The 17,378-nt window shown below is 36.9% G+C and overlaps 1 protein-coding gene across 1 annotated transcript in view; it reads left to right on the plus strand.

Annotated features, from left to right (window-relative positions):
- Window positions 1-17,378, plus strand: part of GPC5 (glypican 5) — a 1,599,408-nt gene that overhangs the window by 58,612 nt on the left and 1,523,418 nt on the right. The window lies entirely within an intron of this gene.

The following is a 17,378-nucleotide window of genomic DNA, read 5'->3' on the forward strand; positions in this document are numbered from 1 at the left end:
GGATGTTTAGACTCCAGAATTCAACCTTAATTCAAGTAATATGTTCAGAAATAAAATTAATAACTTATGAAATTACAAGGCACACTGAAAAATAGATTATCTGTTTATTTTAGTCATCTCTTCTATAAAATTCTTTATTATGGCAATAAAATATTTTAATTTATTTTTCCTTTTATGAAGCATTAGCTGTTTTGTATATGACTAGAATGAAAATATCTATATTGTTTTTCAAACAAATTTATTGCTTTTGTTTATCACCAAATATAACTTCAGTTAATACTCCTTCTTAATAAGTATATTAGTGTCATCTATTTAATTTTTTTTTATTTAATAGTTTGTGCTTTGTTCACATGCATAGCTAAATATCAAAATGGATTAATATTTAAAGCCATATTTATTAAATAAACAAATACAATAAATCAAAATAAAATTGAACTTGAGTCAAAATGTAGCTTGGTTGTAGAACTGAAATATCAGATTTTAAGATGTTATTAATTTATCAATTCCCTTTAATGTCTTAGAAAGCAACTTAGTTATGGGATTTTTTCATGTGAAATTTTTGGAAGAAAACTTACTGATATATCTTGAAACAAAAGGACTTGTGATGTGAACTGGCTGAAGCAGAAGACTTTAACTACCCATATGCAATGTCACTGTATTTACAAGTTCTTAGTGAAGGTCCTTTTGGAGCAGAACCCAGACCAGACACTTCTAATGCCATCATCAACAAGCATTTATTAACTCACAGAATAAACAGGGCAGGGATGAGTAGAACAGCACCCACTGTCGTCAGCCTAGGTTTCCCAAAGTGAGGCTCCTGTCCACAGGGTTAGATCGTATCCAGGCACGCCCCAGTTCACATCTTGGGAGGAGAATGACTGAATTCCTCTCTCCTAGGATTAAATACGAATTGGACAGCCATGTGTACGAGCCAGATAGCAAGTACAGAGTGCAGGTAGGGGGAGGGGCAATTAAACCAAAAACCCAAATCTAAACCCATTGCCGTCGAGCCTATTCCGACTCATAGCAACCCTACAGGACAGAGCAGAACTGCCTCCAGGGAGTGGCTGGTGAATTCGAACTTCTGACCTTTTGATCAGCAGCCATAGCTCTTAACCACTGCACTACCAGGGCTCCAGGACAATAAACAGGGGTAATAAAAGGTAAAAGGTGGTAATAAAAGTTGAAAGCACCCTGCAGGCGATGGATATCATTTATTGCTCCTGATCAGAGAGGGCTAGATTTACTGGGGCTGAAGGGATAGGCTTTTGTCCTTTACAGTACTCAGATAGCTAGATAGTTCTGGATTTCTTCAGAGCGCAGGCATTTCCCCTTGAAGCACATACGCTATGTCCATTACTAGCTATTATGTCCATGAGGAGCTAGAGAGATGGTGAGGGGCAATGAAAAGATAGCACACCCATGCATCCAGCACCACAGAAAGTTATGTGATTATTATTTCTTATGAAAATGATAGTGCATAACAATGTGAAAAATATATTTTAGAGATAAATGGGCAGTGAATATACCAGTCTGACCAGAGCAGGGGGTTTGTGACTGAGAATTGTAGGTCACATGCAGGAAAAGGTGAGCTGAACTCAAATAGTGAGTAAGAACTTAAAATCTCAGCACAAGTTTGAGAGAGCCATTAAAGATTTTTGAGCAGGAAATTTACATCATGGTTTATCATGTTTCAATGTCAAAATTAAATTCTGGATATAAGAATATATGGCTGAAGAGTTTTATGACAAATAAAGCCTATTTTTTGGGGGGAAGATGATAATACTAACTAGGTAAAAGGAAGTGTCAGCAATTACACAGAAGCTCTCAATCAATGTTAGTTGGATATTGATGCTATAACCTATGAAAATATTTTTTTCTACCTTCAAAGTTAGAGTAACAGGCTCTTCATATATTCTTGGAAGTTAAGAAAAGAGCACATTAGGATCAAAAGATTGGGGAGAATATGAAACCTGGAATACTTTGATGTTTAATATGAGTTGAGGCTGCTGAAAAGTTTTGGTAATATTGCTAAAAGTCTGTCGATGACTACCTCAGTAGTAGGAATAGATGTTATGGTACGCTCTCTGTGAGAGTTTCAGATAATTTAAGGTAAGTTTTTGTTATTTTCTGTTTAATAAATTGTAGCTGTTATATTCAGTAGGTTGAGATTTTCTGTTTACTTAAGAATTAATCACAAAAAAGTGTAGGGACTTTTTAAAATATGATTTGCTATAATAAATTGTAATTTCCTCCTTTGTAGAGTATCAAGTTTTAATTTAAAGCCACAGAGAGGTGAGATAAATTTAGGAGAAATTTGCCTAATGGCTAACTTTACTGGAGCAAATCTTCAGGAAGAATGCCTGCCTTTAATTTGATGAATAGAGTAAGTAAAAGAGTAAATAGGTATAGGTTTATTTCCATATAAACAAGCTTGGATATATATGCTAAAAACAGTGTGAGTATCCACATTTGTTGTATCATAACCATGTAGGCCACTTTATCCATAAGGAAAAATGATGACCTCTGTCTCGTTTCTGTGCAATCAGAATATCTGAATACAGTTAAAAATCCATATTTTTGTAAGAAGAAAGAAGCCAGTGTATTTTATTGGGAAACAGTCTGCTTCAGAGAAATTTAAGAGGGAAATCAAATCAAATTTCAAATGATGCAAGTAGATTTGCTACATTTTGATATTTTAATTTTGTTAATATTTAATTTATATTTTTTCCTCAACAACATTAACCTGTTGGTCAGTGGTATTATGGATTATAAAGGACTGTGGACTGGGATGTAGTGTGGTTCCTTCCCCCATGGATCATATGGGACCCCAATGAAGTATGTTTTTGGAGCAGTCTCTTGGGTATAGCCAATGGGGATGGTCTCTTTGCGTCTGTGGGTTTAACAGGCACCACAGTGAGCGAGACAAAGACTGGGAGGCTGGAATAGCCCTGGGGAGAGAGGAAGCAGGACTGGCAACTGGTGGTAGTAGAGATGTGAAGTTACTGTATGTACACACCTGATTCAGCCCTGGAGTCTGCTGCCTGGCAAGGTGCGTACTAGGTAGCCTACTGGGACAGCTCTTCTACTTCTTTTCTTTTAAGTATGTATTGATGTTTGTTTTCAACCAGATTTCTTTAAAGTAAACAAAATAACTAAACAAAAATCTGTTATTGGAAAGGCACATCATTATTACCTGGGACTTGACTATGTGCTAATTGTAGGCCCTCACTGAGGGAGCATTTTCTAAGGCAAGAGGACAAGCTGATATTCCTGTGTCTATTGCTGTTCATAAATCGGTGGTGGTGTTTACAAGGAATGTGGACTTTGTCACAGTGCAAACAATAACTGTTCTTCATTTTTAGGGGCTTAATAATGTTTGTGAATAAAGCAGAACAGCCTGAGATAATGTGGAAGTATTTGTTTTCCTTTAGCTCTTTTACTATGAGTGCAGGGTTGTCTGCTTTAAAAATATTTTGAAAGCATTTTTTTATGTTTTATTTATACACTAAAGTTAGGCGTGACTTATGTAGAAATAGAAGTAGACAGAATGTCATCTACTATGAAAAAGTAGCTCTTATCCAACTTTCAAATTTGTTAATTTTTAATCTCTTTTCAAATAAGATCACATATTTTAGTTTTGTATTTAAATGAATAATTTCTCTTATAAGGATCCGCACAAAGCTGGTTCCTATGAGGCGTAGGTTAAGGATGTCCCAAATGTGCACCTTTTCTAAGCTGCTGTACTGTTCCATCATCTCTAACATCAAATACTCACTCTCCCCTAAGCACTTTCCTTCCTATCTTTGGGTTCCCTAATTTGCTGCAACATCTCACAGAACTCAAAAACCACATAAAGGAAATGACTCACAGTTGTGGAGGTTGGCAAGTCCCAAATTCGTGGGTCAGGCGTAGGCTTCTCTCTTGCCCTCACTGCATGCTCAAAGGCACTCAACTTTCTTGCTTCATGAGCCAGGAAGCCCACTGTGCCATTTCCTGCCGGTCTCTCTTGGGGGTCTCAGCTGCTGGTCTCTGCATCCTTGGTGGTGGTAGGCTCTTCTTTCCCACTCCTGGGGTGGTTTATTTCAAGCCCAATAGGAGAGCAGAACTGACCAATCCCCTTAGTGGGCCACAGTTACCCTATCACACAGTCCTGCCTGATCACCTGGAAGTTATAAGACCATGGCTAGAAAGGCTACACAAAAAGCGATCCATTACACTGCAGTATTTAAAGCTATAAAAAATTTTCAGTATCATTTTAAAAAATAAAATGATTAAATATTTGGAAGGATTCTACTGAAAGCTTGTGTTTTGTTTAGACATTTGAAAGATAAGGTTAAGTTGTATTTTTCCTTAGAGTTGAACTTTTTCCTATTTCTCTTGTGTTCACGTATGCTCACATACTTCTAAAATATTTGTTAGATACTAAGCCTTTGTTCTGGAAAATTTCCAGTTTCATATATGGCGTTTATAATTATGAACACTATTGCAGAAGACTGAGTGATAAAATGGTATTTAGAGCAAGAAAGATTTAACATTTTTGTTTATGATTTCATTTTCTTGGCTAATTAAAATTTCATACCTTGATTATATGGAAGATTGGTGAGCCTGTCCTCTTAGATTGAAATGTTATATTTGGATTTTAATGCAAAATACATTTGTATATTTAATAAAATATAAGAATGTGCTCAACATTAAATATTTTAAAAGGCAGGTGGATTGAGAATAAAAATATGAATATAATGAATGGATACCCACCTTTACGCTTAGCTACTATAAAAGTGTTTACACACATACACGTACACATACAAACATGTGCATATGTACATATGTATATGTATACATGTACATGTATATATGTATAAATTTTCAAAGACAAGAATATAGTTAATATTTGAGTATATTAATATATAAGAGAGTTAAGTACATTTATATAAATGTTGTAATATTAAGTATGGGGTACGTTAATCTTATTTTGTTCACTTTAGTTGTGTTTTACAGAGGTATATAGTATTTAAAAATTATTTCTTTGAAGAGCACTATGTGGAAGAATAAAGGAATAGTGCTATTTCTAACACTGAGAATTACCTGATCAAAATCTCAGGGGTAAGAGAATGTTAGTCTTAGGCTAGCAGTGTTGAAGGGACTTGTCAGTTTTACTTTATCCCTAGCACCTAGGGCAGATGCTTAGTAAATGTAATTAAATGGATTCTGTGAATAAATGAATAATACTTGGCAAAAAGGTTGTTCTGAAATAAGGTTAGAGAGCCTCTCTCCCTCCCTCCATCCCTTCCTCTCTTCCTTTTCTGCATTGCTCTTCTGTTGTGTTTACTGTATCTGTGGAACACTTGTCAGTTGTGGAGGACTATCAGGTAGACAAGGTAGACACAGCCTTTACCTTTGCCCCTTAGAGTGCACATAGTGTCCAAATGTTAAAATATATTTCTGTTGGCTCCTTCAGACTTCTACTATGCCATCATCTGTTTGGAAACCCTGGTGGCATAGTAGTTAAGAGCTACAGCTGCTAACCAAAAGGTCAGCAGTTTGAATCCACCAGGCGCTCTTGGAAACTGTATGGGGTAGTTCTCCTCTGTCCCATAGGGTCGCTATGAGTTGGAATCGACTCCATGGCAACGGGTATTTTAATTGAACATTGGATTTCTATGTTCGCAAGTCGTTTTCAGCCTTCCACTGTCACTGCACCAAGCCACCCGCCATCCTTCCATTGTTCTTTCCGAACCATGTATCTCCACTCCTTTGTCTGATTCTGTCCTCTTCTCCCTAGATGGTGAGACCATGTATCTTCTAGCTCCTTACATTTACTACTTAAGCCTGGAAATGTTAAAAAACAACAACAACAAAAAAAACATTATACTGTTCTGAGGAGGAATTTAAACTTTCTGCTTTTTTGATGACCAAGTTGCCTACTAGATATTTGGAAGCAACGAACTACTGAAACATACATACAAAGTACAGTTATCTTTCATAAAGTCGTATGAAGTTTTTCTTTGGCATTATTGTAAATTGAATCAATATTATATTTTTATATTAACTTCAACAATATTAGTAATCCACGGTGGTGGGCAGGGGATAAAAAACTGTCAGCTGCTCTTAAAACAGAGCTCATTTATCTTAGGAATGTTTGCTTCTGAAATCAGAAATTTTTATAAGATCAAAATGTATTTTATTTAAATTATTTTTCTCATTTTGCTTGTAATAGAGTATTTAAGAAACAATAACATAAGCCAAAATAACATATGCCACATGAAAACATTTCGTTCTCCCTTCTTCCTTGTAGGCAGAGCTCCAGTGTTTTTTTTGGTGACCACTCTCAGCAGCGGTGTGCGTAGGGACAAAGAAATCTACTGTAGCTCTAGGGGTTGGCATAAAATGGAATAGAGAAAGTATAATATGGTGGTGAATGTTTAGAATGGCCATTATAGGAAATGGGGAAAAAAAAGTAACCAAAAATTCATTAGAGGGCTAACGCTGGAGATGTTAATTAATTATAAAAACAGTATATGTGTCGATATGATTTTTCTTGTCTTTTGCCCTTTTTAGCACCTAGGAGAGGGTACAAGCAGATACATGGTTGAGCAGGTACAAAGAAAGGATAGAGGTGATAGGAGATTCATCCATCCAGCTAACAAACATTCATGGAGCACCCTTTATATGCCAGCCTTGTTTTAAGTGCTTGGGATGTGTCAGTGAACAAAACAAAGACCCCATTTTCATAGCTTGCATTCCAGCCAGGGAAGAGAAAATAAAAATTACAAATATAAGTTAAGGAAGTGTTAAATGCTTTGGGGGCAATGTAATCTAGAGCAGAGCAATGGGGGGCATACTGGAGGGTTGCAATTTTACGCTGGGCACTGGGTTTTTTTTTTTTTTTTTGGTAGTCAGGGAACAGGAGGCATTTGAACAAATTTTGAAGAAAGTGAAAGGGTTAGCCATGTGGATATCTGAGAGAAAAACATTTCAGGAAGAGGGAATAGCTCCAAAACAGGAGTGCACCTTGGGTGTTAGAGGAACAAGAGACCAGTGTGGCTGGAGCAGGCAGAATGGGTGATAAGGAGGATGATTGGAAAGGGCATTATAGAGACAACGGGGGGCAGATGATAGGGGTCTCTTAGGCTTTTTCTCTGAACAAGAATCCTTGGAATTTTGACCGTAGGTATAGTTGTTGAGCCCAGCCTGTAGAAGGGCCAGGGGTGGAGATAGGAATCCCAGATGTTGTTGTTAGTTGTGGTGGATTCAAGGAAGCCCAGTTAGGAGGCTGTTATAATCCAGAAGAGACGTCATGATGACTTAGACCCGGGTGGTGGCATTGGAGGGGTTAAGATGTGTTCAGAGTCTGGGTATATTATGATTATCACCTGGTCCTGGACTAAGCAGTAAAGAAATTGAGGCCAAGACTATGGTAAAATATATCAAGATGCATCTGTGGGGTGCCTGGGGTGGTATTGGAGGTGAGTTAAAGAAGTCCAGCCTGTAGAATGGTTTTCCATATAGACTTTGAAATCTCTCAGGCTGATGGTAGAGTTGGAGGCAGAGAAACTATGACCTGTTTCCACAGCTCTCAATGAATGAGAGACATTGGTTGGTGTGACTAAGATATCAGTTGGTGTGACAGGAACATTGATTATCTAGTGGAAGGTGAGCTTTGACACAGGCTTAGAAAAGCCAGGGGACTGCCACCTCCTCCCTACTGCTTGGCTCTGTAAAGTGTTGAAAATGCTGTTTCTATAATAAAATATATCTAGATATAAATATAAAATTAATCTTGATAGAATAACTGATTATTCTACAAAATTAAACATTGGCATAAACAAATTATGCCCATATTTAGGATAACTTAAAAGTGAAGACATTATAAAGAAATGAATAAAACACAAAATCAACGTCTGTGAAGTTGTGTACAAACTGAGCACTGAAGGGAGAATACATGTAATAATACTGAGTAAAGTTGCATAACAGTAATTGTGGTCAAAATCATGAGTTTGTATATGAAAAATTGATTTTAAACTTACTTATAAAAGATGTAACATGGTTATATAAATTTGGAAATAAAATTCTTCCTTAGTCAACAACCTAGTTGGCAAATAAAGTTCTGTGATGAATTCAAGGCTCTTGGGATTCATTTTAAAGTCTTGATGTTAAATCTCATAGCATCAAAACCACATTTACCATTTTTATATAACTCAGAAATGAACTAAGTTCTGTTTACCAAACAGTATAAACATTATCAGTCATTTCGTTGAGATCTTTTTATGATATCTTCACTTACCTAATTGGAAATATTTGCAGTTTATGTAACTGACATCACTGTCAAACTTAAAAATTTTAAATGACTTAAAATTCATTATAAAATTAGAAAATTCTGTTTATTAAAAATGTGGAAATGTTCTTAATAGACTTTTTTTCCTGTAGCCTTGCAGGGAGAACAGACTAAGAGGAAAATATTAAACCATTATCTATAGTATTTAATTGGTAAATTGGTAAGATGTAACGGGAAGTCAGATACTGCTCTTGCCTAAGACAAATAGAGGACTCAAATTTTATACCCATACCTCAATATCGTTGTTCATGATGGGAAATTATCATTGTGTATCTCCACATTTTTAGCATAAAGTATATCTGGCAATAAATGGAATAAGGCTGCTATAGCTTTTATGCAGAAGGCAGAGAGCTTGAAATGGCATGTCAAGATCCAGAGAGTCCTAACAGTAAATAAAGGGCAATTGTTGAATAGCTAGGCCATTCTGCATGTGGGCTAACTTTTATATAAAGAAAAATAATTGGACATTTGCACCTTAAAGGAGATTGTTCTTTTATATTATTTATTTGACTCCAAATCCTCAGAATATAAATTTGACTTGAATGTTAACTTAGGAAACACATTCAACTTTTAAAATTTTATTTAAGTAGGAATGAATTGAAGATACCCTGTAATAGAACAAACGTTGGTTTTTGTTGTGAGCAAGCATTTGTTATGGTGATTAGATAAGCAATTTGGTTAAGAGTTTGTGAACAAAGGCTCTAGAGATAGAGGGTCTGGGTTTGAATCCTATCTCAAGACTTGCTAGCTGGACTGTAATTTTCTTATTTGTAGAATGGGATAATAATAGTATCTTCTTCTGGGGTTGCTCTGAGGATTAGTTGAAGTAACCCCTGTAAGGTACCTAGTTTGGTGCCTGGTATATCATAAGCATTCAGTACAGCTATTCTTCTGCCCTTTTTTTTTTTTTTTAACAATGTATATTTTTTCCCCAGTACTTTATAGGCAACAAAACATTTTGGGGCAGAAGTCTGATGGCTTTTCTGTAAGAGTCTTATGGTGAATCGTATGAAGTCAACTGTCACATTGTCACATTGTCAGTAGTGCCAGAGTGGCCACATGGGAGAAGGGGCTGGGTGATTCAAACTCTTAGGGCCATGGTTCATGGGCAGTTATTCTATGGCTTACCATATCCCTTAACCTTATTAGTATCTTCTCTCCAAAAGAGAGTATCTTTATGTACAAAAGGCTTTTGATTTTTTATATTTTTTATTTTAATTTTGACCACATTCAGGATGTATGCAGAACATGTTGGTATATCTTAACAAAGCCAAGACTTTAGATTGTACATCCGTCAGATATTAGATAGACTCACTAACTTCAAACTAGTCATTTTGCAACAGCATGCAGTAAATAAATGCATAGCCCTCAGAGCAATATCAAAGGTTTTGTGGTTAATAGAACATGGCATGAAATTTAATCTAAGATTTCATTGAACAACTTTGAAGTTTGCTGTTTAAAACACTTTTTTACTTTGGTTCAAATGTTGTGAATTATTGTTTCATAAATTATGTGAATATTTGATAGTTGCATTTCCTACCTACTGAAAAGGTGAAATATAATTACTACTTATCTTCAGGGCATTGTAGGCGGGTTTCCTGTCCACCTGAAGGATGGCAGACTGGGGAGATACGGAAACTTACAGACTCGGGAAAGTATGATTTGTGGAGATCAGCGGGCTGGGGCAAAGATGTCCAGTGGTACAAGACGGAACAAAAATAGATTTGTCTGTTCATGTTCTGATTTTTAAAATCTGGGCTTAATGTACTTGTTTTTTAGCTGTAGTTCCAGGGCAGTGGGCAATACTCTTTAGGATGATTTAGGACAACTACTTAATTTGTTTTAATTAGAAACCTTCAAAGTAGATTTAAATTAAATTATCTGTGTTATTTGACAACTCTTACTCAATTTATTCAGTATATTTGTTATTTAAATCAGATAATATATTTTGAATTCCGGTTAAGAATAAATTTAACAATTGGTAGTCTACATGTGTGCAACTGTTCTGGAAAGCAGTTTGACAGCATTTCATTAAAATATGTGTGTTTGTTCTCTTTCGCTGTCATTCTGCTCCTGATTGTATATACATGAGATTTTTTAAAAAAGAAATCATCAAAGGACATGTACAAGGATGTTAATTGCAGTGTTTGTTGTAATATCTGGGAATTGAGGCAACCTGGGTGTCTGCTATTGAAAGAAAATTTAAGGAAAATGTACAGAAAATGCATTATGGAATAGTATGTACCATTAGGGATAATTGACTGGGTGTATGCACAGTAACATGGATAACTAAAACCAAACTCATTGCTGTCAAATTGATTCCAACTCAGAGAGACCCCATAGGGTTTTCAAGGCTGTCAATCTCTATGGAGGCAGACTGCCACATCTTTCTCCTTGTAAAACACAAGGCTGAATGAAGAAAGGAAGAAAGAGAATGTAGTATATAACTAGTACTATATATGTATCTTAAAAATACTGTACAGAACAATTTACTAGAATACATACAATTAAAGAGTTCACATAAGCACATTTGAATGATTACTTGAGTATATTATTATATAATTTGCCATCCAACTTCATACATTTTAAGAGACAGGGAGTGCTCACAACTGGACCAATAAGTAACATCATGATAAATGGAGAAAAGATTGAAGTCGTCAAGGATTTCATTTTACTTGGATCTACAATCAAGACCCAAGGAAGTAGCAGTCAAAAAATCAAAAGATGCGTCGCTTTGGGCATATCTGCTGCAAAGGACCTCTTTAAAGTGTTGAAAAGCAAGGATGTGCCCTTGAAGACTAAGGTGCACCTGACCCAAGCCGTGGTATTTTCCATTGCATCATATGTATGCGAAAGCTGGACAATGAATACGGAAGACTGAGGAATTGACGCCTTTGAATTGTGGTGTTGGCAGAGAATATTGAATGTACCATGGATTGCCAAAAGAACAAACAAACCTGTCTTGGAAGAAGCAGAACCAGAATGCCTCTTAGAAGCAAGGATGGCGAGACTGCATCTCACATACCTGGGACATGTTGTCAGTACAGGGTAAAAAGTACAGAGTCAGTGGAAAAGAAGAAAACCCTCAATGAGATGGATTGATGCAGTGGCTGCAACAATGGGCTCAAGCATAACAATGATTGTGAGCTTGGTGCAGGGCCGGGTAGTGTTTCTTTCATTGCTGTCCAGTTGATTCCAACTCATAGCGACCCTATAGGACAGAGTAGAATTGCCCCATAGAGTTTCCAAGGAGTGTTTGGTGGATTCAAACTCCCGACCTTTTTCGTTTTTGGTTAGCAGCCGTAGCACTTAACCACTCCACCACCAGGGTTCTCCGTGGCACCAAGAGTATCCATGAACCATAAAATGGAAAATTGGACCTCATCAAAATTTAAAAACTATGCTCTCTGAAAGACCCTATTAAGAGAATCAAAACACTGGGAGAGTTTAAGGTTTAAGTCTGTGGGTAAGCTACTATAGAGAACTCATCTTTCCGTTCATCAGAGTAGGTAGTCCCTGATTTACAATGGGGTTCCTCTCCAGCGACTCTGTTTTAAGTTGGTTCTGACATTTAAGTTGAATACCTTTTGTTTTTTTGTAGTTTTCGTTATTATTGCCTTCTATTACGAGTATCTTTATAAATCTGATCTTTATTTTTTTTGGTTGCAAACATTACGTATAAACATTGTACATAGTATGTATTACTAACGATAAGATAGATGTGCAAGAAAAAGGACAGTTGTAAGCGCAGTTAGTCTTAACTCAGGACGTTGTAAGTTGAGGACTGCTACTGTGCTCTGCACTGTATTCAGAGCAGCTTCCTCCGCACATTTCTATGTTGACTGAATCCTCCTCATATCTGAACCAGGTCCTTGTTTTACATGACTCTATTGATATGAGTTATTACAGAACCATTCAAAATGAGAATTGCCTATATGTCATTTAGAGACAGGACTAAAAATTATGACTAAGGAGCTTAAATATAGTGTAGAAATAGACAAATGATTACACTTCAGTATGCTAGGGTGGAGTTAAGACAGGATGTTGTAAGAGCTCAGGGAGAGGACATCTGACTTCGTTTTCTGGGGAAGGAGGTTAGGATTAGGAAAAAAGTTCTGAAAATGGTGACGTCAGGTGAAAAACGGTGGTCAGATGTTTCCTGTCCCCAAAACTGGGGAAAGAATATGGAGAGCCAAAGGCCCCGTGAGTACTCCATTAAGGCCACAATGAAGCATGGGAGGTAGGAAATATTAGGAAAACATTTTAATTTCCCAGGTGTCTGTTAGTATCCTTTTTTGTTCCTCATTGTGTTTCTTTCCTTTCTCTCCTTAGGCTTTCCTTCTCTTCTCATGCTTTCATTTATTTCCCACTTTCTCTTTTCTCTACCTTCCTCTCTCTGTCTTGTCACCTCTGCCATAATCAGGGTTTGGCCTGTGTTGATGGTATTCTTCAAAAAATTTTTTTTAGATTTAGTTATCCTTTATCCTTTTGTTTTTATTGGGGTCTGGATTTTTTTTTTTTTTTAATCTTTTTAAATTCTCTCTTGCTATTTAAAAAAAATGATAAGTTCCTTATTTCTTAAGATGGCTATTAGGTTTTCTTGTTTGGTGATAGTGGTGGATTGAATTGTGTCCCCCCAAAATGTGTGTCAACTTGGCTAGGCCATGATTCCTACTATTGTGTGATTGTCCACCACTTTGTCATCTGATGTTATTTTCCTGTGTGTTGTAAATCCTGCTTCTATGATATTAATGAGGCAGGACTCAATCTACAAGATTAGGTTGTATTTTGAGTCCAATCTCTTTAAGATATAAAAGAGAGGAGCGAGCAGAGAGACTGGAAGACCTCATACTACCAAGAAAACAGTGCCAGGAACAGCGTGTCCTTTGGACCTGGGGTTACTGTACTGAGAAGCTCCTAGACCAGGGGAAGATTGATGGCAAGGACCTTCCCCCAGATCCAACAGAAAGAGAAAGCCTTCCTCTAGAGCCGGCACCCTGAGTTTAGACTTCTAGCCTCCTAAACTGAGAGAGAATGAATTTCTCTTTGTTAAAGCCATCTGCTTGTGGTAATTCTATACAGCAGCATGAGATGACTCAGACATTGATGAAAGGATTTTAGGGTATAATTTTATTTTGATTACAGCTCTGCTGTATCCCACAGATTTTACTATGAAGTTGTTTTTTCATTTTGTTTTAGATAGTCTGCGATTTTACTTCCGGGTTTTCCTCCTTCGGGTTTATCTAGACGGTTTTAAGTTAGGATTTCCTGCAGGAACAATGACCCCAGAATACCAGTAGGTTATATCCACAAAGAGGCAACATGTCCCTTGTGGTTGGGCATTTTACTGTCCAAGCTGAAGGGACAGTCCTCTCTGAGACATGATTGCTCTAGTGGCAGAGGAAGAGTGGGTCCTGGCTTTGAATGCATCTGCTTGGAAGTGGTGCTCATGGCTTCCACTCACCTTTCATCTGCCAAAGCAGGTCCTGTGGCTGCACCTGATAGCAAGGCCTGTGCTCTGTACCACTTTTCAGAATTTAAGTTTTCTTCATGGCCATTATCATGATCAAGTCTGTAAATTTGTTTCAAATAGAAAATTCTCTACTTGAAAACTGTCACTCAAGATTTAAAAGCTGTCATTTTTTTTTCTGTTTAATAATTAATTTTTATAACAGTTTTACCCTCCTCTATTGTACTGCAATTCAGGAATCCATAAATGTAATTACATAAAAATTTAGAGTCATCTTTCCAAAAAAAAAAAAAGGTAAATACCCTAAATTTTGAAGTGTCTGCTCTTACGTTAATCTTTTTCCTTGTTTAAGTTGCAGTGACCAAGACATAGGGTATGATCATACCATTGTAAATGTTTTCTCTCAGTGCCTTATCCATGAGTATGTATGCCTTCTTCTTCTTTTTCATCTTTCTTTTTTTTGGGTGAAGCAGCACAATAATTTCCCTCAGACAGATATTTATGAGGCCTGTCTACGAGATCCCTCCGTCTCTGTAAAAGAGCCCTTTAGAAGTTATAAAAAAAAAGTGCTCAGCTGAGGCTGATAGCAGTACCGCAGTTCAGCTGGAAAAGGAGATGGGTAAAAAGAACTGGATGGGAGAAGGAAAATGGAAACTATTCGATTACATGCTGTTCTGTCCTGAGGAAAAATTTAGATCCCATTGGAAGGGTAGTATTTTAATGAGTTTAAGTATATGTTTTGTGATTCGTTGAAATCATTTGCCTTATTTTGAATCATGCAAATACTATTTTATGACAGAATCTGAAGTCACAAGAGAGAATGGTTCTAGCAAACGTTTGCTTTGCCCTTTTCCTTCTCAGACGCCATGACCTTGATGTTATTTTCGTTTACATATTTACACAGGTAGAAGTGTCTCAAACAATTAATATAACCAATTTTGTATCTTTAAGATTAGCAGTTTGCAAACAGCAAACAAGCTTCTGTAAGAAACTGGAGCAAGTCTTTCCAGTTGGACTATGTTAGAATTCCGTCTACATTTTAATTTGGTTCCTGCTGTGTGGATATATTAGACTGAATCTATTACCTGGCTCAATGGTCCTCTTAGATAATTTCCCTTTCTCATTCTGATTTTATTGTAAGCGATCGTCAACATACTGTACAAGTCTGCAAACCCAATTGTGATCATTTCCATGAGGAATTGATAACTGTGACCTTACAAATACAGGAGGGGCGTTTTGATGTTTAATAGATTACCTTTTAATTAAAGGTGCTAGTTATGAAGTGTTGTATGAGAATCTTTACTTGGATATTTCTTTTTTATAGTTCCTTCATCTGGGCATTGCAGAAGAACATTCTATAATGATTACTCCCTTGGGGTTGGGCCTGGTTTTAAATTTAAAATTCTTGCTTTACGCTTATGCTTTGAGTTGCATCTTTTCCTGGTGTTCATGAACCACCTGCTGTTTTTGTTTGGAGATAATGTTTCTCTGAGTATTTATTATAATTTCATTGTTAAATATAGTCCTTTCATGCATTTAATACATTTAGTCCTTACTGTGAAACAGATTAATGGACTTTGGTGTAAAGCTCAGGAACATTAATTTGGTTCAGTCTGGTTTATTTAACTGCATTGCAATCTTAGTGGGGTGTACTTTTTCAGGACGTGTCTAGAAGTTTAGACAGAGGATGTCAGATGGTAGTAGCATCGCATTTTATTTTCTCATGCTGCCCAACAGTTTGATGAAGGGCACTCTTAGGGAAAAATAAATAGTAGTCATTCATTCCATTTGCAGCCTGATGTTCTTTTCCCCATTTTCAAAGCTGCTCCTCCATCATCGCCTTGCGTCTGCTACCTTGTCTTGACCCCTCATCCTGACTTGAAGGTCATTTATTCCTGCCTGTCTTCACCTTCCTACTTTCATTCTGTAACATAATCCCTGTCTCTCAGCTGCCTGCTATACATTTCTACCTGGGTATCTTGCTAACACATTAAACCTAACGTTAAATGTAAACTTCTCACCCTTTTCTCAAAAAACAACTTCTCATCCCAGCTTCCCCTTCTTGTGACTCGCCTCACCATTTTTTTCTTAATCTTAGGCTCAAACCTTCACTGCCACCAGTGACTCCCATCTGTTGTTTGTCTTCTACATGTTAATTAAAATGTTTTTTTCTTCTCAAATTTACTGTTTCCTTCCTGTTCCTCTTGACACTTTTGTTACTGCAACAGCTTCTTTACTGGCCTAACAACTAGTTACCATACTCTGCTCATCCTAAGTAACCTGAAAGATTCATAATTTTTAAGTTATGATATTCATGAATCATTCTTCAACTTAAAATTCTTCAGTGCTTTGCAGTTTCTTGCTGCTTAAAATACTACCAAATATTCATAGCTTTAAATGTCTACCATAATCACTCTTATACCTGTTCAAAATTAATTCTTCCTCATTTCCCAATATCTTCTCTCCTCCAGAAAGTTCTGTTTCCCAGAATTGTCTGTTCATCTGCATTGTCACTATAAATAAGTTCTTTGTGAAGGACCATTTGAGTAGAGCACAGACCAGACACTTTTAATAGTATGATCAACAGGCATTTATTACTTACAGAATAAACAGGACAGGGTTGAGTGGAAAGGCAAACATCATCATCAGCCAAGGTTCCCCAAAGTTAGACTCCCATCCACAGTTTAGATTGCATCCAAGCGTGCCCCAGCATGTCTTGGGAGGAGAACACCTAAGTTTCTCTCTCCCAGGATTAATTACTAATTGGGCAGCAATGTCTAGGTGCCAAATAGCATGTATGGAGAAAAGGTAGAGGAAGAGGCAGTAAAAGGAAGGGTAATAAAAGGAAATCCCCCTGAAGGCAATGAGTATCACTTATTGCTCCTATTCAGGCTATTCTAGGTTTCCTTTTGCCAGGGAACATCCCTCCCTCCTTTACTGCACTAAGATAGAGTTTCTGGTTTCTTCAGCAGGTGGTCATCTCCCCCTAAAGCACATAGTTTTTATGCGCATTAGTAGTTTTTATGTTCATCAGCAGCTAGTGAGAAGTGAGGGGGCAATTATAATAGCACACCTGTGCATCCAGCGTCATTCAATAATTTAGGATACCCTGAGCACAATTAAAGATAAAAGTAGAGAGAATAAAATGGAAGTTGAAGATTTTAGAGAGGAAGGGATGACTGTAGTCAGGTGATGCCAGAACTACATGGAGGTCTGAAAAAGACAGGAGCCAGTGAAAAATGTCTTCCTTTTCTCAGTGAAGATGTATTTTCATATGTAGCATCAAACAGGACAGCAAGCCTTAAAGTATTTCTTTCTGTATGCCTACCTTCTAGCTTAGCGCCCAGTGTATAACGATGTTCAGTAAATGTTAGAATGAAGGAAGGAATGAACAAAATATAGCATTGTCTAGCCCATTACGGGAACAGAGTGAAACATTTGTTAGGACCAGAGGGAATTGAGGGAATAGTTATTGTGACCTGGTATTAAACAGACACAAATTATTTAATCATCTCCATTTACCAATGCAGGAATGTAACTTGGTACTGAGAGAAGGATAACTTTTTCCAC

This window comes from Elephas maximus, chromosome 14 (genome assembly GCF_024166365.1).
Source record: "Elephas maximus indicus isolate mEleMax1 chromosome 14, mEleMax1 primary haplotype, whole genome shotgun sequence".
In the NCBI taxonomy this organism is placed as follows: domain Eukaryota; kingdom Metazoa; phylum Chordata; class Mammalia; order Proboscidea; family Elephantidae; genus Elephas; species Elephas maximus.